This window comes from Panthera tigris, chromosome X, assembly GCF_018350195.1.
Source record: "Panthera tigris isolate Pti1 chromosome X, P.tigris_Pti1_mat1.1, whole genome shotgun sequence".
Lineage (NCBI taxonomy): Eukaryota > Metazoa > Chordata > Mammalia > Carnivora > Felidae > Panthera > Panthera tigris.
Genome location: NC_056677.1, coordinates 99,922,771 through 99,949,699, shown reverse-complemented (window position 1 = coordinate 99,949,699; position 26,929 = coordinate 99,922,771).

The following is a 26,929-nucleotide window of genomic DNA, read 5'->3' as shown; positions in this document are numbered from 1 at the left end:
GGCATTCCTGGGTATCCAGCATATAGATGGTACACTGTGGAACCTAGCCTCTGGAATCACATGAGGCAATTCCTTATAATAAATCTCATTTTATATATTATATTATGTATTGTATATATTATATATGTTTTTATATACATCAGTATATTTTAATAGATTTTATACACACACACACACACACACACACACACACACACACACACATTTGGTTCTGTTTCTCTGGAGAACCCTAGCTAGTACAGATTTGGGCACCAAGAGTGGCTCTACAGCAACAGAATTTTAAGGTTGAGTTTTCTGAATTGGTTCTGGGGTTTCTAGAATTGGCTCTTGAATCTGAGTAGATGTAAGGACTCTAATGATTTTATTGCCAATAGTAAAGAGAGCACTGATGGTCCATGGCATGATCTGACAACAGAGATATGCAAAATATCTGCATTGGATATTGCTAACAGCCACTCATAGGAAGCAAGGAGCTGAGTGACTGAATGTGTATATAATACTTTTAAACATATCTGAAAAATTATACAAATATAATGAGTTTGGCAAGTTGCCCCTAATGTCACTGGACAAAGTGGTGAAAGAAAAGAAGAAGCTCAGAGATTCAAATTCCCAGTTCAAGTATCACATAAATGACCTGAGGGCGTCTCCGTGGATCCTGAAGGAGAGCCTTATCTCCTATAGCCATGGGGCTGACACTGCAGAAAATCACATGCAGAATCTCATGAGGAAACCAGCTGAATTACAACTTAAGCTGAACTCCCAGCCTCTCAGAGTGTCTATTGTTAAAGTGAGGTCATTGACTGAGAAAGAACAAGATCCTGTAAATTGAGATGGGGACACGTGCACTGAACCCCTAAATTCTAATGCAAGTGGGAGAGATCCCCCCACTCAAAGCAGAAACAGCCTCTCCACCCCTAGTGGCAACAACATCTCCATCCCCAGTGATACCAGCCTCTCTACCCTGCAGTCTTACTGGCCTTTCCACCAGTGGGAGGGAATTAATTGCACATTATAATCCCAAGGAAGGGATTCAAAGGCTTAGGACTATTGAAATATAGAGTGGACTTGTCATTTAAGACTTATTCACCCACACTGGGAGGGTCTGGAAGACATATGTGAGAAATCAATGTGTGAGAGTAACTGGCATCCTCAGAGAGCTCTGTGATTGCAGCCCTAAAGGACCATGGGGAAGCTAAATCCTCTCAAGTGGGCAGAACTTGAAACAGGGCACTTTGCTTTGCACTTTGCTTGGAAGGAGAAATGGCCATACATGTGCTGTGGCCAGTGGTTTTGCTGGATGTTCAGGGACTTAGAAGGAACATGCTTGGAAATTGATGACAAAGAAATCTGGGGAAGAGGTATATGGAGACACATCTCTGAATGAGCAAAAAAACATGATGATATTTGTGTCCAGTGTTAATGCTCACCAAAGCGTGACCTCAGCAGAGGAGAATTTTCATCATCAAATGGATAGAGTGACCTATTCTGTACATGCAAGTCAGCCTCTTTCCCCAGTCAATCCTATGATTGTCTAGTGGCCTCACGAAAAAGTGTCCACGGTGACAGAGATGAAGGTTATACAGGGATGAAGGTTATGATGATGAAGCTCATCAACATGCACCTTCATCCACCAAGGCTAACCTGGCTATGACCACCACTGAGCACCCCATCTGCCTACAGAAGTGACTAATATTGAGTTCCCGATATGGTGCCATCCCCAAGAGAGATCTGTCAGCTATCTGGTGGCAGGCTGATTATATTGCACTGCTTCCATCTTGGAAGTGGTGGCATTTTGTTCTTACTGGAATAGGTACTCTGGAGATAGACTTGCCTTTCTTCCATGACAAAACTACCATCCATGAACTTACAGAATGCCTTCTGCATTACCATGGTATTTTATACAGCACTGCCTCTTTGTTTCATTTAATTTTAATGTTTATCTATTTTTGAGAGAGAGAGACAGAGCATGAGCAGAGGAGGGGCAGAGAGAGAGGGAGACACAGAAACCGAACCAGGCTCCAGGCTCCAAGCTGTCAGCACAGAGCCCGACACGGGGCTCAAACCCATGAACTGTGAGATCATGATCTGAGCTGAAGTCTGGCGCTTAACCAACTGAGCCACCCAGATGCTCCTGTATAGCACCACTTCTAAGGAAAGAACTCACTTCATAGCCAAAGTGTGGCAATGGGCCTATACTCATAAAATTCATTGGTCTTACCCTGTTTTCCACCATCAGCTGGCTTGACAGAACTGTAGAATGGCCTTCCGAAAACTCAGTTATAGTGCCAGCTAGGTGGCAATACATTGGAGGCCTAGGGTGAAGTTTTCTAGAAGGCTATATATGCTCTGAATGCAAGGCCAATATGTGGTGCTGTTTCTCTGATAGGATTCACAGGTCTAGGAATCAAGGGGTAGAAATGGAGTGGCATCACTCACTATTACCTCTTGTGACCCACTAGCAACATTTTTGTTTCCTTTTTTTGCAACTATAAGAGCCAAGGTCAGGCCAACCCAAAATGTGCCACTTTGGCATATTGATTATTTTAAAGTTTATTTTTGAGAGGGTGGGGGAGCACATGTACACACAGAAGTGGGGTAGGGGCAGAGACAGACATAGAGACAGAGAGAGAGAGAGAGAGAGAGAGAGAGAGAGAGAGAGAGAGAGAATCCCAAGCAAGCTCTACACTGTTAGTGTAGAGCCTACGCAGGGCTCAAACTCACAAACCGTGAGATCAAGATCTGAGCTGAAATCAAGAGTCAGATGCTTAACTGACTGAGCCACCCAGGGGCCCCATTGCATATTAATTATGTTAAATAAAAGTTACTTAAGAGACAGCCTGTACAAGAAAGAAACTCAGACCCTCCTCCGCCCCCATGAAAGCAAGAAATAAATCTCCCATGTAAAAGGTGGCCTATGTGTACCAGGAGGTAAAGAGACATCCTTATCACCAGAGATAGGAAATTTAAAGCCGAGAAGGCTATATAAACAAGCCTGGTTATTTTTAGTAATTTACTACCTTAGCCCAAATTCTAAGGTATTTAGAAATTCATTCCTAATCGAAGCTCCCAAAGTTAAGTTTTCTTTGTCCTGTCAGTTCCTTACAGATATATGGTCTCTTTGTCTCAAAAGTATAAAAACTACCTGCCTTGGTCATTTCTTTGGTTCTCAATTTCATTATTGGGACTCTGTGCACACATCATAAAACTTTGGAATTTTTTCTCCTGTTAATCTATTTCATGTAAATTTAGTTCTTAGTCCAGCTGGAAAATCTTGAACAGTAGAGGAAGAATTTTTCCTTCACAACCTTATGTTTTGCTGGCCTTGAGGTCTTAGTTCCACAGGGAGGAATACTTCCACCAGGTAACACAACAATGACTCTATTAAACTGGAAGGTTAAGACTGCTGCCCAACCACTTTGGGCCCTTCATGCCTCTGGATCACCAGGTGACTGACAGTGCTGGCGGCGGTAATCGATCGTGACTGCTAAGGGGAAGTCAGATTACTACTGCACAAAGGAGTTAAGAGTATGTCTGGAATACAGAAGATCCCTTCAGGTGTCTCTTAGTATTATCATGCCCTGTGACAAAAATCATTGGAAAACTACAACCACTCAATTTAACCAGGATCACTAATGTCCAAGGCCCTTCAGGAATGAGACTTTGGATGACCCCATCATGTAAAGAACCACAATGAGATGAGGTACTTCCTGAGGGCAAAGGAAACACAGAACGGGTCGTGGAAAAAGGTAGTTATAAATACTAGCTACACGTGACCAGTTCCAGAAACAAGGACTACAAATGCAATGAGTATTTCCTCCTTATTTTATTTTGTTATATATTTTATTTTTAAATATACTTTATTATGTATGTGTATATTAAATATCTTTGTTTTTTTCTTATTCCCTCGTCACATAACATAAGATGTATTATTGACTTTATATCACAGTATTTAAGTATTGTTAATTTTACATCACGGTATTTAAGTTATGGACATCAAAGAGAAGAGTAATCACTCAAGGACTTTACCTCCGGTTTTAGAAGGGGTTAGTGCATTTTTGGTTGTATGCAGGATAGTTGTATCATGTTAAAATGATGGCCTTGTTATTGCCTTTCTTTGGAGATTAAGTATGATTTAAGGAGGTGTGCATTAACGCCAACTTGACAGGAGTGGAATTGTGATGGCTAATTTCTTTTATCAATTTGATTATGCCAGAGGATACTCACATATCTGATTAAACACTATTTCTGGGTCTGTCTGTAGGATGTTTGGGGGAGCAATTACTATATTTGAATTGGTGGACTGAGCAAAGCACACTGCCCTCCCGAGTGCAGTGGGCATTATCTAATCCATGGAGGGAATGAATAGAACAAAAAGGCAAAGGAAGGTTGGATTATTTCTCTGCCTGACTAAAGAGCTAACATAGGTTTTCTGTCCTTGTACTAGGATTTAAATATCATTGGTACTAATTCTGGTTCTCAGGCCTTAGAACTCAGACTAGACTTTATAGCACCCACTTTCCTGGTCTCTGGCTTTTAGACAGCAGATCATGGGACTCTTTGCAGCCTCTATAGTCTCATGAGACAATTCCTTAAAAAAAAATCACATTGTACACATACACACACACACACACACACACACACACACACACACACACAGATCTTCCTCAACTTACGATAGAATTGTGCCCCAATAAAAATAATACACCTAGCCGGGGTGCCAGCGTGGCTCAGTCAGTTAAGCATCCAACTCTTGATTTCGGCTCAGGTCATGATCTCACAGTTTGTGGGTTCAAGTCCCATGTCAGGCTCTGCACTGACAGCACGGAGCCTGCTTGGGATTCTCTCTCTCTCCAACTCTCTCTGTCCCTCCCATCCTCTTGCTCTCTCTCTCAAAATAAATAAATAAACTTAAAAAAATACACCTAAGGTATCAAACATCATAGTTTACCCTAGCCTACCTTAAATGTGCTCAGAACACTTTCATTAGACTACAGTTGGGCAAAATCATGTAACACAAAGCTTATTTTACAATAAAGCATTGAATATCTCATGTAATTTATTTAATATTACACTAAAAGTGGAAAACAATGGTTGTATGGTACAGAATGGTTATAAGTGTATCAGCTGCATAGCTAGTGTTATGAGAGAGTATCATACCATACAAGGCTAACCCAGGAAAAATTCAAAATTTGAAGTATGGCTTCTTTTTTTAAATGTTTTTTATTTATTTTTGAGGGAGAGAGCACAAGCAGGAGAAGGACAGAGAGAAAGGGGGACAGAGGATCTGAAGCAGGCTCCACACTGATAGCAGTGAGCCTGATATGGGGCTCCAAATCAAGAACCATGAGATCATGACTTGAGCTGAAGTTGGATGCTCAACCAACTAAGCCACCCAGGCGCCCCTGAAGTATGGTTTCTAATGAATGCGTACTGCTTTCATGCCATTGTAAAATCACAAAATCCTAAGTTGGAGACTGTCTGTATATACATAGAAAATTATAATATATAAAACACAATAATATATAATATACATAATTATACATCTAATATTTTACATATGGTATACAGTATAATATATATGAATTATTATAGTATTATATATATATATATATATATACATAAATATAAATAATATTGAATCTGTTTCTTTGGAGAGCCATGACTAATCTAATGTCTGCTTCTACATTTTTCCTTGTATTTAAGCAAAAAGAAGAGACGTATACACAGAGCAAAAGGAGCCAACACAATTTCAAGCTGGAAAATCCCTTAAAGATTATTCACATTACCTTCTACATTGGACAGATGAAAGAACTAAACTCTGTATAGGTAAAGGGACCAGCACAAAGAAGATAAGGCTGGGAGTAGAATTTATACATTCTGACATGAAATTCAGTGGTCTTTTATATTACATCATTCAAAAAGAAAAAGAATAATGCTAATGACGACGTTATAAGTTAGCATAAACCCGAGGTTTATTTAAAACAATACTTTTGCTTCTATTACCCTTTTTAAAGAAACAGAAGAAAATTGGATCCAAATTGTACATTTTTGCAAATTATCTCCAAGGTGCCTAACTGTACAGGTGCTGAAAAATAGGTTACATAATTAGGGTGATTAATAGGACTTAAGAATGTATGATTCCAACGCATGTTGAAGCCATGTGATCCGAATGAGTTTTAATTAGAGTTGGATGAATTTCTTATTTCCAAATCTGTTGGTGAAAAATTGGATTCTAACTCCAGCCAATTTAATTTGTTGCTTTATACTGCATGGCTACATGAATGACAGTAAAGAGCAGTGCCCTGGAGTCTCAATAAATTGGACTAATTTGAGGAGAAAAGCCTCTGATTTAGTGGAAGAGTATGTTCTTCCAAATAAATGTAATTTAGGGTACATATAATACTTCAAACTGCACTAACAACATAATGTCATGCCCCCAACCTCTAACCTAATTCTGTTTTAAAGAGGTATGTTTATATACCCAACTTTTTCTTGACCACTTTCTCTATTCATCTTTTTTTTTTCTTTTTTTACTTAACTGGAACCAGATTCTCCTTCATGGACACTGATTCCCCTATGACACTATCAACTGACATTTCCTTATTCTCCCACAGTGGACATATATTAGGTCCAGGAAAATGGGTTGGAATACCTCTGACTTCCCTTTACTATCTTTCAGATATGGTTTCATCACCTTTGCTCAATATCCCATACTCACTTGAAACTTATAAAACTACATATTTCCTATCTGGTTTCATTTTCAAGTCACTCTTCTACAATCTTTGAAGATGTTGGCATCCGTTTTTTCATCATCACAGTAATCCTATGATATTTCAGCTAAAAAATAGATGGCATATCCATGACTCCCTTATGCTTCCTTGATCCTCTTCCACATTCTATTTCTGAGATGGGGAAACTGAAGGACTCCATAAAAATCTGCTTTTGCTCCTTTTCTTGCTTCTATTTTTGCTAGGACCTGTACCCCCACTTTATGCATGCCTCATAATGCAGATAGCGTATGTCCTCCTTGTATTTCTTTTTTTTTATTATTTTTTTAATGTTTATTTATTTTTGAGAAAGACAGAAAGGGTGCAAGCTGGGGAGGGACAGAGAGAGGGAGACACAGAATCTGAGGCAGGCTCCAGGCTCGGAGCTGTCAACACGGAGCCCCATGTGGGGCTCGAACTCACGAACTGTGAGATCATAACCTGAGCTGAAGTCAGACGCTCAACCAACTAAGCCACCCAGGCACCCCATCTCCTTGTATTTCTTTAGAATAGATAATATCTAAGGAAGGACCAGGTGAGAATGACCAGATAAAGCTATCGTATGTGTATTCCAGACCACTGGCAATAGACATCTCAATGCCAAGACCCTCTGGCTCCAAGGAATAACACACCTGGATCCTTGTCTTTGTTTTAACCAGTTCCTAGATGCCTGAGAAGACATGCACACCAGACCATAATCCTCAAGAAAAACCCCAGGCCCTGAGCAAAGACACTCTCCCCTTTCTGAGTCTCTCAGGTACTCTGTACTTGCTCTCTCTCTCGCACGTGCTCTCTCTCTCTCTCTTGCGTGTGTTCTCTCTTGCGTGCTCTCTCTCTCTCTCTCTCTTTCTCTCCCTTCAGTAAACTCTGCTTTTACCTCCTGCTGGCTAGCAATTGATTTCTATCCTGCACGCAGCCAGGGATCCTACTGGCTGGTCCTGCAGGATACTCTCTGGGTCCTTGGACTTAGCCTGCCTGCATAAATTCTGCAATTAATTCACAATGATATTCCCTAGAAATTACCATCACTCAGAACTATTCCACTTCTATAATATTTAACTTTGAAATTTCTCCCATTGCATTCTTCTATCATTTCATTTCTCCTACTCTTGCATCCTAAATAGCCTAGTTTTTTATTTCATCAAAACCTACAATCCTCTGTTACCACTTCTCATAACTTCCTATATTACCTAAACACTCATGGATAGTGCACTCTTACCAGCAACTTGAATTTCTTTTTCCTCACACAGTATCTGCCTAGTCAATTAATTCTAAAACCCTAGTCTACATGTCTGGTTTCTCTATGACTACTTCTAGGCTTCTGAACATTGCCAGAGAATGTTATACAACACATGGTGATTGGCTCCAGTGAAAATGCATCATTTCCAATATTTCAGCTAGGACCTCTATACCATTAAACAATTGTGTCATTCATTCTTGGTATTCCCTTTTCTAAACAGGTTCTTTTGGTTTTTAGATAACTCAAATTAAGTTGAAAACATGGGGGATAAAGTATTGAAAAAGTACAGAGACCTCATGAATATTAATATATCCAGATTCAAAGTGACTCACAGTTGGTAACTGGATGCCATCATGTACTATGGTTCCAATTCTCTCTGTCTCTTTCAATCTCCCTGTCTCTGGCTCCCTCTCAGGCCACATGATCTTTCTTGGCTTTTCTTGGTTCATTTACATTATTTTCCTCTCAGATTCCCACAACTCCCTGGAACAGTCTCCCAGTGTCCCAAATCTAAATTCCTAGAGAAGAGGCAGCATATTTGATTAGTTTGATCAAGTAGCTAATCAGCAAATAATATGACAAACATGTGAATATAAGCTAACTGCTTCGACAGAGGATTTGGGGGGTTTCAGTTATGAGAAAAGAGAGGCGCTTGCAGGAAAGCATCATAAAAATATTTTCCCTACAGTTCTTCCAACTTCACGGCAATCCTCAAGTCCTCCCGTTGCACTATTTTCAACACTTTTAGCCTCTGTTTTAAGGCAAATAGAAGACAAATATTTTCTACAATCAGTGTGAGCTTGATTTATGCTCACCTACATCTCCACTCATCCTTAACTCTTTTATACCTGCTTCAGAAAATGAATACTCCGAATTGTTTCGTAAACTAAACTACACAGAATTATTCATATGGACTAGTAGAAGAAATTTGTAGAAAAGAAAATGGGTGGAGTCAACAATAATTTCCTTTTCCTTTCATGTCTTCAATTTCTCCCTTAGCATTAATATTGTCCTCTCCACTAACCATGACGATCTTCCTCATTCTAAAGAACAGTGCTGCCCTCAAGATACTCTTATATCTTTTTCTCCTTCCCTAGTCAAACATGGAAAAAGTACTCTAAAATGCATGCATGCATTTACCTCCTTTCTTCTTCTCAAAACTTTGCTATCTTTCAAGACACTGTTCATGTCCACATGGCTTAGCCGCAATGCATTTTCTTTAGTAAACAAATAAGACCAAGACCCAGTTACAGTTTGCTTTTGCATTGTAATAATATATCTTGGATCTGGACTTAAGAGGAAATGCTTCTTCGTCATTCCCAATGTTTCTTTTAATGTGAAGAGACATCTATTAGCATAACACTCCTGGCCTCTTTCCATTTCTTTACTCATTTTGCCTTAGGGGATGAGGAATTATTTAATATGATTAGTAATTTTTGGAAAGAGAAAATTCTTAGGACCAACAGTTTTCTCCTTTTTGTCACTTGAGAATAAATTGTCTACAAGGAGCACATGTTCTCTTCTGTTCCTCCAGAGGCAGCCTATCACAATTGGCATATCAGTAATAGGACATCAGAAATTGCTCCAGCTCTGTAATCTTTTTTAAAAATTTATATTTATTTTTGGGAGAGCACAAGCAGGGGAGGGGCAGAGAGAGAGAGGGAGAGAGGATCTGAAGTGGGTTCCACGCTGACAGGCTGACAGCAGTGAGCCTGACGTGGGGTTTGAACTCATGAACCTTGAGATCATGACCTGAGCCGAAGTCGGACACTCAACCCACTGAGCTACCCAGGTGCCCCAGCTCTATAATCTTTAATATTGAAATTTCGCTCCCTGATCAGAATCATTTGCTCTTACATTTTAGTGGAATATAATATTTGGAACCTTAGAGATACAAGCCACATTCTACACCATCAATTTTCAGTAATAAAGGTTATATTTTAATCCCTATATTTATTTTTTGTCTTATTTCCACTTGGTTCAGTCAGAAATATTGATAAAGAGACCTCTGGGAGGTCTGGGAGGACAAAATAATTTCTGGAGGTTAAGGTGTATCACATGCCCTTTATGGATGACATTAAAGTTTGGTGGCATTATATTAAGTGCAGGACACATGGGTTTTTGACCTTGAAGTTGACAGTGGCCTGTATGGCACAAAATGGCTGTTTTTAACAGTTGTGAAGAATAGCTTTTAACTGCTGTGCCCTTAGGCTATGTTGTGCTTTGACCTAGGCAGGTGAATATAGCTTATGCAGTCTTTTCTTAAACAAATGTTTCTTTAGAGGCACTGCATATATAAGGCCTTCAGTAAGGCACAAACCTGGGGTTTCAGATCTCATCAATGGTGTAGGTGAAAATTTTTAGAACTTTGGACCTCGGCAAAGAAAGAGGTTACAGGGGCCATAGCCGTGGTCTGGCCTCAGAAAACAATGACCATATGGGGCTTAGCAAGCAAATACTACCTACGCTGGGGTCAGCAAAGGTGTAGGCCTCAGAAAAATCTCACACTTAGTAAACAGACTTTACCACATTGTGGGGAATTTAAGATACAGACTACAACTAAAATTTAAACTACAAAGGCACTGACCTTAGCACATGTGTGTGGAGTTGAAGATGCTTCAACAGACATGGCTGGGTCACTGAAGCCTCTGAGTGGGTACAATTGAGGCAAAGATTCAAACATAAATAAAGGAGAATCTTTCCACGTACATGCCTTTTAGCCACTGATAGAACAAAATTTATTGCTTTTAAATTGAAAGACGGCAGAATTCCTCAGACATTATAAAGTTCTAGAGTTTTCATGTAAAAATTGTTACAACCTTACAAAGACAGCCCTATATATGCTGCATTCGGTGCCTAAAGAGCAATGGTGAAGGAGACAAATTTAGATTCACGTAGATTGTCCACAGGCTCAAGAGTCACTCTCAAACATGTGGTCTCAGCATGAATCTAGATTCATTAACTATGCAGTTTAGTTCTGAGAACTAAACAAGCAACAGTACAAGTTACCACTGGGACCTAGGACAATAAATTCCTGCTTATAAAACCACGTGCACACTATTTTGCAAGAAAGAGTCCAAATCAGTGAAAAAAATACAGGCTCAAAATGTAATGGTGAATAAAGATGAATTGAAAGAGCAATAAAATAGCCTCAAATAATATCTGGTGAAAAGGATCGTCAGCTTTGCAGATATATACACTTTCTAAAAAGGTTATAATGTAAACATAAGGCTGGAGGAGCTAATTTAATAATCAGACAAATCTTCAAGACAAAGAGATTGAGAGATAAAAAGTGAGCTACTTTGTAACAATAGAAGGATCAATTCATCAGGAAGATATAAATATCATTAATGTGCATGCATTTGATTGATGTGGAAAATGTCAGGGTTCGGAGCTGATGGTCAAGAAGGAATTCTCGAGATGTCTTCGGTGCAAAAAGGTGGTTTTATGAAAGCACGTGGACAGGACCCATGGGCAGAAAGAGCTGCACTGGGGTTGTGACAGTTGACTGATTATATACCTTCAAGTTGGGAGGGGGTTAGGGAGAGTGTAAGTCTCCAAGAAATTGTGGAAACAAGGTTTCCAGGACCTTGAGGGGCTAGTTGTTGTTAGGAAATGTTCATTTAGTACTGTCTAGTAAACCCTCTCTCAGTCATGAGACCCTTCAGATGTGTATCAGTGGGCCATAAGCTTGGGGTATGACTGCCAACATATATCTGGGGTTGGGGTAGAGATAAAGGAAGTTTCAAAAGGAATTTTATACGTTAATGTAGATTTACAGGATCCTGGAAGGTTGGACTAAGACTGCCTTTTGCCCTTAGCAAAGTGTCATCATCAAGGTAGCTGAGCTCCTAGAGGAAGGTCACTCTGCCTGTTTCAAGGACTTCTCAATGGGCTGTAACTTGTAAGGAAATTTAATTTTTAAAAAATGTTTACTTATTTTGAGAAAGAGAGAATGTGCAAGTGGGGAAGGGGAAGAGAGAGAGGGAGAGAGAGAATCCCAAGCAGGCTCTGCACTGTCAGTATAGACCCTGATGTGGGGCCCAATCCCATGAGATCATGTGGTCATTAGATCATGACCTGGGTCGAAATCCAGAGCCAGAAGCTTAAACCCACTGAGCCACCCGGGCACCCCGGAAATTTAATCTATATGTCTTTTCTTTTATCTTTGTTTCCCACATCACTGATAACACAGCTTCACAATACAGGAAGCAAAATTTGGCCAAAATAAAGGGGAAACCAGTCAATTCCATAACAACAATTGAGGACTTAACACTTATCTCTCAGCAAATGGTAGAACTAGCAAAAACCAATAAAAATATAGATAATCTGAACAACACTATTGATTGACATGACCTAATTAATATTTATGGTACAGTAGTGCTGAACATAATTATTTTCAAGTGGATATGTGCATTTACCAAAATGGGATAGACCCTGTGCTGGGCCACAGCAGTAATCTTAATAAATTTAATGGAACTAAAATACAGATTGTGTTCTCTTGCAACAATAAAATGAAATTAAAAATAAATAGCAATAAGATATCTAAAAAATACTACGTATTTTTAAATTAAAACACTTGTAGATAATTCACAGCTCAAAGAAGAAATCATGAGAGAAATTAGAAAATATTTCAAAATGAATTATAATGAAACTGAAACAACATAACAAAATTTATGAAATATAGTTAAGCAGTGCTTATAGGAAAATCTATACTTTAAATGTTTACATGAAAAAAAAGGTAGCCCTAAAATCTACAAATGATTCAAGATTCCACCTTCTAAAGTTAGGAAAAAGAAGAGAAAGTGAAAGGAAAATGATAATAATGAGCAATAAATAAATAAAATTAAAGATAGTCAAACACACCGATTAAGCCAAAAGCTGGTCTTGGAAAAGAGACACAAAATTAATAGGCCCCTAGATAAGATGACTAAGAAAATAGGAGCAAGAACTCAGATTACTAACTTCAGGAATGAAAGAATGTATACATCATTTTGTTGTAGAGAATTCAACAACTTCCATAGATAGATAAATTTCTAGAAAAAATACAATTTACCAAGATTAATACACAATAAAACATAAAGTCTAAACAGACCTACATCAATAAAATGAATTGAATTTACTCCCAAACTTTCCCACAACGAAAACTGTGAGCACAGATGGATTCACTGATGAAGTTGCAGGGGCCAGGGATAGACTGCCCCAAGATGAGCCACTTTGGCATGAAGATTATTTTGAGCTAAAAAGAAATCAAAATGCAATCAAAATCCAGCAGATACTGGAAAAGCTCTTCACCTCCTTCCTCAATGGCCTAAAAAGAATTTAGGTAGAGGAACTGCTCCAGGAAGAGCTATGATCACAGATAACTACCTTATGACATGAACTAGGGATGGTAGAGGGAAACCTAGCAAGACCTGTTTGATCAGTCTTCTACGTCCCATTGTTTCTGAGTGGCCCAGCAAACATTTGTTAACCAAATATTTACTCTTTTTCATCTTCCTGTGAATTCTATTACCTCCCTTTGAAGCCCTTAGTTCAGCATGATCTATCTCATTTTACCTGACTGCCTCTGGAATTTCATGTCTGTGTGGATTCCTTGTATGTACAAAATTGAATTTGGTATTTTCCTATTATCTGTCTCGTGTCAATTTGACTCTTAGTCTGTCTAGAAGGACATTTAAGGGCAGAGGAAATTCCTCCTCTCTGAGAAAGTCTATCAAATATTTAAGGAAGAAATAATATCAGAAATACATAAATTCATTGGGGCACCTGGGTGGCTCAGTTGGTTAAGCGTCCGACTTTGGCTCAGGTCATGATCTCACGGTCCATGTGTTTGAGCCCCATGTCAGGCTCTGTGCTGACAGCTCAGAGCCAGGATCCTGCTTCAGATTCTGTATCTCCCTCTCTCTCTTCCCCTCCCTCACCTCTCTCTCTCTCAAAAATAAGTAAATATTTTTTTCAATTTAAAAAGAATAAATTCATTAAGCAAATAGAGTAGAAGAAAATACTTCTCACTCTATTTTATAATCCAGTATACTCCTAACACCAAAATTTGACAGTAACATATGTAAAAATACAAATCAATATCTCTTATAAACATATATATAGAGAGAAAAATTCCTGAATAAAATATTAGAAAATAGACTTAAACAGTATATAAAAAGGATAATACAGCATGACCAAGTAGTTTATTCCAAAATTGCAAGTTGGCTTAATATTCAAACACTAATTAATGCTTTTCGCAATATTAACAGAATAATGGAGAGAAACCATATAATAACTTTAAAAGAAGAAACATAGGGGCATCTGGGTCGCTTAGTTCAGCGTCAGACTTCAGTTCAGGTCATGATCTCACAGTTCATGGGTTCAAGCCCCGTGTCAGGCTCTGTGCTGATAGCTCACAGCCTGGAGCCTGCTTCAGATTCTGTGCCTCCCTCTCTCTCTGTCCCTTCCCTGCTTGTGCTCTCTCTCTCTCTCAAAAGTAAATAAACATTCAAAAAATTTTTTTAAATAAAAGAAGAAAAATAAAGTTGACAATACTCCATATTCAATCATGATAAAAAGAAACTTATTAAACTTGGAATAAAAAGGCAACTTCTTGAATATAGTAAAGGGTATCTCAAAAAAAGTTACAATTATACTTAATGGTGAAACATTAAACAGTTTTCCTGTGAGATCAAGAACAAGGTAAGGCTGACCGTTCTTACCATTCCTATTCAACACTGTAATGATTGTTTCAGCCATTACAGTGAGACAAGAAAAAATTAAAGGCATAAAAATCAAAAGTACAGGGGCACCTGGGTGGCTCAGTCAGTTAAGCATCTGACTTCAGCTCAGGTCATGATCTTGCAGTTTGTGGGTTCAAGCCCCATGTGGGGCTCTGTCCTGACAGCTCAGAGCCTGGAGGCTGCTTTGGATTCTGTGTCTCCCTCTATCTATACCCCTCCCCTGCTTGTGGGCGCTCTCTCTCTCTCTCTCTCTCTCAAAAATAAACAAACATTAACAAATTTTTTTTAAATCAAAAGTAAAAATCTGTCTATTAGAAGATGACAACATTTTTTATGTAGAAAAGCCTAAGTAGTCTACAAAGCAACTACTATAACTAATAAGTCAATTTAGCAAGGTTTCTACAAGTAAAAGGCATTTCTTAAAGAACTTAAGGAAAAGCTAAAGAAATAGATATATTTGCTCATGGGTTAAAAGAACCCATTTCATTAAGAGGTCAGTTTTTCCACAAAATTATCAACAGATTCAGTACAATCTCAATCAAAATCCCAGCAGCCCCTAGAGTCCCCCCAAATTTCAAAGTTATGCTAAATTTATATTGAAAAAATAAGGACACAGATTATCCAATACAATCTTAAAAAAGAAGAAAATCATAGGAATAAAATTTTCTGATTTCAAGGTTGAGTATAAATCTAGACAAATGAAGACAGTGTTTCATTTGAATAATGTTTGAGAAATAGATTGTTTTATTTGAATAGTGTTTGAGAATAGATTAATGGAACAGAGTAGAGAGATTAGACCTACACCAACACATATAAGGTCATTTGGTTTTTGGTTTTTAGCAAAAGTGTCAAGGCAATCCAATGGAGAAAGGAAATTTTTTTTAACAAAATGAGCTGAAATAAGTGTATATTGATGGAGAAAAATGGGCATAATAAACTCTACATCACAGCACACACACTCATTAATTCAACATTAATTACAGAAAAACATAAACTCAAAAATTATAAAGCTTTGAGAGGCACCTGGGTGGCTCAGTTCATGGTTCATGGGATCAAGTCCCATGGCTGGCTTTGTACTGACAGCACAGAGCCTGCTTGGGATTCTCTCTCTCTCCCTGTCTCTCTGCCCCTCCCTCATTCATGTTCTCTCTCTCCCCCCCCTTTTCTCTCACTCTCTCTCAAAATAAATAAACATTTAAAAAATTATAAAGCTTTTAGAGAAAAAAAGGGGAATACTTTTGTGATTTCAGTATAGGCAAAGATTTTTAGATGAATTGGAGAAAGGCAATAACTATAAAAATATGATAAATTATACTTCACCAAAAATTTTAAATTTGGCTTATCAAAAGACACAGTTCAAATGAAAAGGAAAGTGACAAACAGTGAAAAATATTCTCAAAACATATAAGAGAATTTTGTACAGGTTATATGAAGAACTCATCTATCAATAATAAAAAGAAAAAACATAATAAAAATGGTCAAAATATTTGAGCAGGAACTTTGCAAAATAAGGCACACTATTGACCAATAAGCAAATACAAAATCTTCAACATCATTTGTCCTCAGGGAAATTCAATTTAAAGCCACAATGAATTAACACTATACACATACAGTCTAAAAATAAAATTACTTAAAGCACCAAATGTCGGTGAGGCTGCGAAGCAACTGAAACCCTCATATGTTGTAGGTAGGTGTATAAGATCCTTATCTTGGCAGTTTCTCATAAAACTAACCTACCCCTACCTTATGACACAACAATTCCACCCTAGGGTTTTTTTTTTCCAAGAGAAATAATTATATATTTCACAAAAGAGCTTGCCCGTGAATGTTCATAGCAGCTTTATTCAAGATAGTCAAAACTGTAATCAGCTCATGTGTATATCAAAAGAAGAATGGATTAGCAAATTGTGTTATCCATATGAAGGAACTATACCCATCCTACTGAGAGCCCAGGTTGAAGTTGTCAAAGGGACGCTAACATGGCAGTAAAATGCAATGAATAACAGCTAGACAAATGCATTAGCTTTCAAAACATTATGCTGAATAAAAGAGAAGGAAGCAAGAGAGTACATATACTCTATGGTTCTATTTATATGATGTTCTAGAACAGGCAAAGATATATATGTTGGTTTCCTCTTAGGGTGGTAGGAATGGAGATAAACTCAGAAAGGCACAGGAAAATCTTCTGGGCTGGTATTAATATTCTATACTTTCACAAAGATTTGACTTATACAAATGAATGTACTTGTCAAAATGCAGTGATTGTACTCTTAATATCTGTGTCTTTACTTGCATGTACATTTTACATCAAAAGAAAAATTACTGTAAACAAATATTGATCATTCTTGTTAATGATTGCATACTTATATACTATAGTGATGTCTGCAATTTACTTTGATATTCTACAAATATAAAGTGAATTGATGGATAGAGGAATGAATAAATGGATAGATATGTTATAAATCAAGTATAGTAAAGTGTTAATGGTAGAATCTAGAGGGTGGTTATCTGGCTGCTCATTATAAAATTCTTTCATCTTCAATGTATAAAATTTGCATAATAGAACCTTGGAATAAAGGTAGGATATCTCAAATGCTTCTGAGAGAGGTCCCAACTCGCATAACTGGATTACCCTACCCCAAATAGAAACTAAGTATTTTAGATAGTGCCAAAATTTGCTTTTTATGTGAAGATTTCTCCCAGTTAAGTTCAAGTCTATAGGTTGTAGATTTGGGACAACTGTCCTCCAACTCATGTGTTAGTAAAGCTAAAATTAGGAATGTTTTTTTTTTTTTTATCCTTCTTCTCTCAGACACTACTGAGTCTTTGCTATAGGTTTTACACAATTAAGTACTACAGTCAAGGAATATGATTTTGCTTGGCATCACGGCTAATAGAATGGCCTTTTTAAAAAATTAAATTTGGCATGTTTGTGGCTGGCATTATGATAATTCCATATCCTATGAACTCTTTGAATTATTTAAAAATCAAGGCTCATGAAAGACTTGGCAATGAAAGTACTGAGGATCTGAAGGAACTACACCCATTTCACCAAGTGACCAGGGTGAAGTTGCCAAAATAATGCTGATTCTATCCAGGTATTTATGAGCTCTATGTCTCAGATTTAGGGGGTAAGAAACTGGAGAAAATTTTAATTTGGACTTTTAACTAGCAAGAGCAAAGTAATTTAATCTAGGGTCTTAAGTATCTTGAACTTTAATATCCTTGGACATTAACTTTCTAGGAGAATTAATTCTTGAACTTTTATTTCTCCCTGGGAATTTGATAATGGGGCAACATATTCCAATGTGGGTGATCTTATGGCTGGCATTTTATTGTTAGAGTATTTTAATAATGCCTTTTATTCAAAGTGCAGAACCTCTGAGAGGATATGTTCCACATAATGGCTGGACATAACTTCAGGTGGAAAATAGAATAAGGCATAAATTTTGGCCTGGCTTCTGATTTATTTCAGAACTTTTTGCAGGTAAAACCTGTACTGACTGACAGCAGGTTCAGAAAGATACCAAAAAATGAGTGGTTGGTATGGGAGAGTTAGCCTTGGAAAGGTGGGCACAGGACTGTCTTGAAAGACTGCCAATCTCTTCCACTCAGGTAAATAGCCAAATCATGGGGTAAACATAGATTTAATGGCCAAGGTTAATGAGCTAAAATTACAAAGGTCAGAAGACTAATTAAAGAACATGTTTCTTCCAGCACTGATACTTTCTTCTATGTGGAAAGTAATTCATATCACAGGTTTGCCTTTTCTCCACTTCTTCGTGGACTTGGAATAATTTACATATTTGGTAACTTTGGGAAGAATTAATTGGCCATACTTGGTCTGGTCCATTCAATTTCCCTTTGTTTTATGATTAGGCTGCTCACAGAGAATACAACATCTGCTAATGGAGACAAGGGACAGTCCTGTCTCGGACCAGCACTGTTAAGTCAGGTAACTGTTTAACTCTGCCTTCATCTTTAGTTTTATTTCTTAATTTGCACAGAAATTACAGAGGATTGAGAAGTGATGTTTATTGGGTCCACTCTTAAATAGTGAGAAATGGGGTGCTGTCAGACTTTACACATATTTGCCAATTTTAATATCATAATTTTGAATTGTAAGGGTGAACATCTCATATTCATTTTTGTTGTGTGCTTTTCGTTCATATACTCTGCCCATTTTTCTATTGCTACTTCATATTTTCTCATTTATATGATCCCCTTCTATATTAGTGAAATTAATTGTTTATCAATACACTGTAAATATTTTTATTCAGTTTATTTTCTATCTTCTGACTTTATAGTATATTTGGAGACTTGATATACAAAAAAGTACTGAGTTTTTTTTGGGGGGGGATTTATCGTTTCCATGTCTTGTTTTGAAAAGTCTTGTCTGACAGATACCATATGGTTTCACTCTTATGTGGATCCTGAGAAACTTGACAGAAATCCATGGGGGAGGGGAAGGAAAAAAAAAAAAGAGGTTAGAGTGGGAGAGAGCCAAAGCATAAGAGACTGTTAAAAACTGAGAACAAACTGAGGGTTGATGGGGGGTGGGAGGGAGGAGAGGGTGGGGGATGGGTATTGAGGAGGGCACCTTTTGGGATGAGCACTGGGTGTTGTATGGAAACCAATTTGACAATAAATTTCATATATTGAAAAAGAAAGAAAGAAAGAAAGAAAGAAAGAAAGAAAGAAAGAAAGAAAGAAAGAAAGAAAGAAAATTGATCATAAAAAAAAAAGAAAAGTCTTGTCTGAGATTATAAGAAATATTTTTTGGAATCATATGGAATCCTGTTTTATTTTAGAACTTTGTTATTATTATTTATCAAAATGGAATTTATCTCACTATAAAGTTTGAGACAAAAATGCAAGTTTATTAATTTTTCAAAAAAAGCTAGTCAATTGTCTCAACAAAATTTATTGACTAATCCATTTTATTCCTGCTTATTTAGAATATACTGAACCCCCATGAACTTGTTTCTGACTTTCTCTATTCTTTTCTATTATTTGATCTATTCTTGGACTATGACCTAACTGATAGTCTTGCCTCATTATTTCTCTTTAAATTTCCTTGTTATTTTCACATATTTATTTTTATGACAATTTTAGACTCATTTTGTCATGACTAAAAGACAATAAAAATGTAAAAATCTTAATAATATGGTAATAGAATCATATTTGATTTAATAACTAAATTAGAGAGGCTAAATATTTGGAATAGAATATGTTCTTAGACAACAACAAAATAGCTTTTCCATGTAGTATAATAGAGGTTTTACATATTTTCTTATCAGTCATAAGATATTCCATGTTAAATATACACATAAACTGTTGATGTTGTACTATTGTAAATAAGATGTTTCCTTTCATAATCTTTTGAAACTAGTTTTTATTTATAGAAAAGATAATTGGCTTTTGTGTATTAATTTCACAACCAGTCACCATCCTAAATAATTCTGTTTCTAAGAATTCTTCAGTTGATTTTCTTGCATTTTCAAAACATACAATCCTATCATTTATAAATAATAATTTTGTTTCCACTGTTCATTTGCCAAAATGATTTATTTTAGTCTAATTACTTTGGCTAGTATTTCCAAAACCTATCAAATTGATACAGTGCGAGAAAATAGACTTCCTGCTTCTGATTTTAATGGGAAAGCTTCTAGGACATCACTGCTGATGATAAATAAATTTCTATAAGGTTTGTTTTTAAAAATCAGTGACGGATATTGAAGTATATTAAAATACTACTTTGTAATTCACTGGGGTAACTATGTTTTTCTCCCTTTGGCTTATTGATATGATAAGTAATGATGATTTCTTAATACAGAACCACCCTTTTAAAAAAAAATTTTTTTAATGTTTATTTATTTTTGACAGTGAGAGAGACAGAGCATGAGCAGGGGAGGGGCAGAGAGAGAGGGAGACACAGAATCCCAAGCAGGCTCCAGGCTCTGAGCTGTCAGCACAGAGCCCGACGCAGGGCTTGAACTCACAGACCGCGAGATCATGACCTGAGCCAAAGTCAGACGCTCAACCGACTGAGCCACCCAGGCGCCCCCACCCTTACATTTTTAAATAAATGCTCTACTTGTTCATGGTTTAATATATACTTAATTAACTGCCTGATTCTATTTGCTAATATTATATTTAAGATATTTGCATCAAAATTATACAGAGAGAGTAATTTATAGGTTTTTTGGGTGCCCTTTTATAAGGTGTCATTATCAGCATTATTATGATGTTGTAGATTATATTTTAAATTTTTCTAGTTTTGGTCTTGGAAAAGTTCATACAGTATTCACATTTTGTATTTATTAAAGTTTCACAAGAATTCATCTATTTAATAATTTTGGTTATATGCATTAAGGGGATGGGCATGACCTGGAATAGGTACATGGAATGATGACATTACTAATTATCAAGGAAATGCAAATCAAAACCACAATATCACCTCACACCTGTTAGGATAACTATCAGCAAGAAGACAAGAGATAATAAGCACTGCAGAGGATGTGGAGAAATGGGAAACTTTATGCACTGTAAATTGACACAGTCATTGTGGAAAACAAAATGGAGGTTACTAAAAAATTAAAAATAGAACTACGATATGCTCCGGCAATCTCACTCTGGGTATATATCCAAAGGAAATGGAAACAAGATATTGAAGAGATATCTGCATTCCCACACTTATTGCAAGATCAGAACCACCAAGATATGGAAACAACCTAAGTGTCCTTCGATCAATGAATGGATAAATAAGATGTGATATACATACACATACAAACACATATATATGGTATACACACACATTTATACTATGAAATATTATTTAGGCATGATAAAGAAGGAAATCCTACCTTTGCAACAACATGAATGATCCTGGAGAACATTATGTTAAGTAAAGTAAGTTAGACAAAGACAAATATTGTATGGTTTCTCTTATGTGTGAAGTCTATGAGAGCTGAACTTGTACAAACAAAAAGGAAGGTGGTGGTGGTGGTTACCAGGGGCAAGGGGTGGGGGTAATAGGGAGATGCTGGTCAGGGTACAATCTTCCAGTTAGAAGATGAGTATGTTTTTGGAATCTAATGTACAACACATACTGAACCATAAACCCGAAAGTTACTAAAAGAGTATATCTTAAATTTTCTCACCCCCAAAAAGAAATGGTAATTATACGACATGATGAAGATCTTAGGGAACCCTGTGGCGGTAAATATATTGCAATCTATAAGTGCATTAAATCCTATTGTACACCTTAAAGTTACACAATGTTACATGTCAATTACATCTTGCTGAGGCTGAGGAAATAAAAAAGGGGATTACCTGGAATGGAGAACAGTGAGCAGCAGTGATTACTTTTATTTAAGATTTTTTCTTTATGTATTTTAATGCTAAGTTATTTCATTGCATAAAGATGCATGCTAGAATTTATTGTGGAATATACTCTGTACATCATGGAAAGTGTTGTTAAAAATCACCTTTGCTAGTAATACAATTTCTGAACTTTCTTTTACATAACATTTGTGTGTACTTGATTTTTTTTGCAAACTTCTGATCATTTGAAAGGACTATATCCTTGAAAAGTGAAATACCTGTCAATCTCTAGTTATTGATTTGTCAGCTTTCGATGGTATTAATTGATACTGTTATTCATTCAATAACAATTTATTGAGTGCCTACTACATAGCAGGCACTATTTAAGTGCTGTTTAGGTATTGGTGAGAAAAAACAAAATACCTATCCTCAGAAAACTAACGTCTAGCTATAAAAAGTGAGGAAAATTGCAAGTTCAAAGCTCATCTATCTTTTCCTCCTCAACCTCTTAATTTTTGTTAGATGCATTACACATTTACATTACCTATCACTAAAACTTTAGGTCCTGTTCCTTAATAATAATACCCACAAATCTTTGTACTTAATTCTATAATTATTTTCTTCAGTGATTCCTGCTGGTTTTCTGCTAGCCCCATCTCCACATTTGCAGGATCTGACCTTCTTTGATCCATTGACTAGTTCAAGAAAATATTTCAAAACATACTTGTGTATACTATGAATTTGCAGTCCTTTTTATGTTCACAGTATCTTTTGTCAAACATTTTATACTAGAACATTAACTTGGATAGGTATGAGATTCTTGAGTCATACATCATGACACTCCACCTTCTTCTTCTACTGCAGTTTTACTTTGACACCAGATGTTTCTATGAAGTTATGAAACCAGCCTGAATTTTTGTCCTTGTAGATGACTTTTTTACTGTGCCTGGATATATATGAAGATAGTTGCTTTATACTTAAAATTCAGTAGATTATGAAAAATATGTCTAAATTTAATCTTCACATTATCAAATAGACTTTCTATTTAAAAGTTTTATTTTTTAGTTTTCATTTACTTTTTTAGTTTAGAGAGAGAGACAGCTTACACACGCGCAAGTGGGAGAGAGGGGCAGAGGGAGAGAAAAAGATAATGTTAAGCAGGCTCTGTTAAAAGATAATGTTAGGTGGAGCTCGATGTGGGGCTCAACTCTACGACCCCGGGATAGTAACCTGAGCCAACATCAAGCGTTGGATGCTCAACTGACTGAGCTACCCAGGTGCCCCTAAAACAGTTTCAGATTACATAAAAATTGAGAAGATTGTACAAGGAGTAACCATGTACTCTACAGTTTCCCCTATTATTAATAACCTGCCTTATTTTGGTACATTTGTAAAATGAATGAGCTACATTACTTGTGTTTATTTAATTGCTCTTATATATAAATACATTATGATTAACTAAAGTCCATACTTTATTCAGATTACCTTATCATTTGCCTAATGCTCTTTCTCTGTTTCAGGACCTTTTTCCGAATGCCACATGAAGTCTAGTCATCATGTACCCTTTGGATTCTCTTGGCTGTGACAAGTTTTCAGAATTTGCTTGTTTTGAATGACTTTGATAGTTTTGAGGAATATTGGTCAGGCATTTTGTAGAATGTCCCTCAACTGGAATTTATCTGATATTTTTCTCCTGATGAGACTGTGGTTGTGTCCTCTTGCAGGGAAGCCCACAGAGATGCAGTGCCATGTTCAATGCATCATATCAAGGGTACATACAATTAATGCTGTTGATGTTAATTTTGATAATCTGGCTGAGGTAATTTGTTAGAATCATCCAATGTAGGCGTACTCTTTCTTCCTTCTTCCTACAGTGTACTTTCTGGAAGGAAGTCACTTTGCCTATACTTAAAAAGTGGGGAGTTATGTTTCACCTTCTTGAGGGAGGATTAGCTACATAAATTATTTGGAATTCTGCATGGAAGATCTATATATTCTATCACATTTATTTATTTACTCAATATTAACGTAAGAAGCATGGATTTGTGAATATTTATTTTATACTTTGGTTTACAATCCAATATGACTTATTTTATTACTCAAATATCTTCCAACTTTGGTCATTGGGAGCTATTTACATTGGTTCCTATGTCTCTTTGACATAATCTCATCAAAGTGGTCATTTCCCTTTTGAGAACCTGCTTGTTTTATGACACTACAGAATTCCCTAGACTCATTTTGTATATTTCCTATAACGGTCTAGAATCAGTTATTTCTCCAAAAGTCTTGGAGAATGGAAATCAACACCCGGGCCCTAGATGTACTTGTTCCTACTTGCATATCATTTCTTCTAGGGTCTCTCAGAGGACAGAGCAAGAAAATATGTGTGTGTATTAAACTGTGTATCTATATATATCTATAAATGTTTGTGTGCAACTGTCTATATGTATATTAAGCTGAACATGAGTTCATATTGATGTCTCCAAACCTAATTGATTACCATATGAATCATTCTAGCTTCCTACCCTTACTGATATGGAACTCCCACTCTAACAGTTAAAAACTTGGTTCACACCACCCATCCTTTATTAAATTATTCTAGGACAGTATAGTGTAAAGAAGTACGAAAATGGTTAACGAGTACCCCCATGAGGAAGAATTTTACCAACTGGAGTGAAGTTCCTTTGTGTTTTCTTTTAGACCCCACTCATTTCTCAAGCTACTTATGGCAGTGCCCATCCTCGAAAACCCTTCAGTAAGGTTGTCTCAAAAACTTACAATACATAGCTTGCATCCTCTCTTGGGATCTCCCAACTTTCTAAATATATTTTTCAATTTTCATACATTAGGGTTCACTCTTCATGCTATGGTATAAAGTTCTATAGGTTTTGACATATGTATAATGTCATATATACATAATTAAAGTGTCACACAGAATAGTTATGCCATCATAAAAATCTCCTGTGCTTTGATCTATTTACTAACACTTTCCCCCCCATTTTCCCCTGGCAACCACTGATCTTTTTACTGTCTCTGCACTTTTGCTTTTTCCAGAATATCATGTAATTGAAATCATACAGTATGTAGGCTTTCAGAATGGCTTCTTTTACTTAGCAATATGCATTGAAAATTTATCCATGTGTTTTCATGGCTTGGTAGGTTTTTTCTTTCTTTTCTTAGTTGAATTTCTTTATGTGTTGCTGCCACAGTTGTTAATTAAGTGTCCCTAAGTATATTAGCCTTCAAACTATTTTTTTTAAGTAGGCTTCACGCCCAGCATGGAGCCCAACTCAGGGCTTGAACTCACGACCCTGAGATCAAGACCTGAGCTGAAATCAAGAGTTGGCTGCTTAACTGACACTGAGCCACCCAGGTGCTCCAGCCTTTAAACTTTTCAAACACGGAAAAAGGTTGATCTGTTTAAGTGAATGAAGCACCATAAAGTTTTATCTTTCAAGTAGTAAGGTCAATAAGCAGAAATAGTCATACAGACCCAACAGAGGTGCTGATTCTTAATTACCAATATACTTGACTCTTGAACAATGCAGGTTTGAACTGCCCAGGTCCACTTATACATGGATTGTTTTTGCTAAGTACAGTATTGTAAATACATTTTCTTTCCTATAATCTTAATAACATTTTCTCTAGTTTATTGTAAGAATACGATAAATAATATATATACCAAATACGTGTTAACCGACTATTTATATTATTTGTAAGTCTTCTGGTGTATAGTAGGCTATTAGTAGCTGTTGTGGGGGAGTCCAAAGCTATACACAGATTTTTGACTGTGCAGGAGTTGATGCTCCTGACCCTCGTGTTGTTCAAGGGTCAACTGTACTTAACAAGGGCTGACACGCAGTAAATGCACATTAAGTATTTGTTACATGAAGAAAAATTTGGGCACTTCTGACTGCTTTAATAATAATAATAATAATAATAATAATAGTTAATGTTTGTTGAGCATTTATAATATGCCACATTTTCCAGATGAAAAAAGCCAAAGTTCATTGAAGTTAAGTCACTTGCTCAAGGTCACATAAGCAATCAGTACCAAACAGCTTCTTTCTTTTTTTTTTTTTAATGCTTATTTATTTATTTTCGAGAGAGAGGACAAGTGGGGGAGGTGCTGAGAGAGTGATAGAAGGAGACAGAATCTAAAGCAGGCTCCAGGCTCTGAGCTGTCAGCACAGAGCCGACATAGGGCTCGAACCCACAAACTATGAGATCATGACTTGAGTCACACAGGTGCCCCGCTTGTATCTTTTTAATGCTCAGTAGTATTTCATTGTGTGATGGTACCACAACTTATTTATCCATTCATCTATTTAAAGACATCTTGGTTATTTGTGGGTTTTGGTGATCATAAGTAAAATTGCTATAAATATTCACATGTAAGTTTTTGTGGGCATAAATTTCCAAATTGGTTGATAAATATCTAGGAGCAGGATTGCAGGATCATATGATAGGACTATGTTCAGTATTGTAAGAAACTAATAAAGTATCTTGCCAAATGAAAAGATAGTTTATTATTTTGTATTTCCACCAACAATGAATGAGTTTCTATGTAATACATCAGAGAGACCATTAGGTATTATCAGACATTTTGAGCATTTTTAGTTGGGTTTTTGTTATTTATTGCTGAGTTTTAAGTTTGCTTTGTACATTTTGGATACAAGTCCTTTATCAGAAGTGTGTTTTACAAATATTTTCTACTAGTCTGTGGCTTGTCTTTTCATTCACTTAATAGTCTCTTGGAGGGGCACCTGGGTGACTCAGTTGGTTAAGTGTCTAACTCCCGATTTCAGCTCAGTTCACGATCTCACAGTCTGTGAGTTCAAGCCCTACATCAGGCTCGCTGCAGTCAG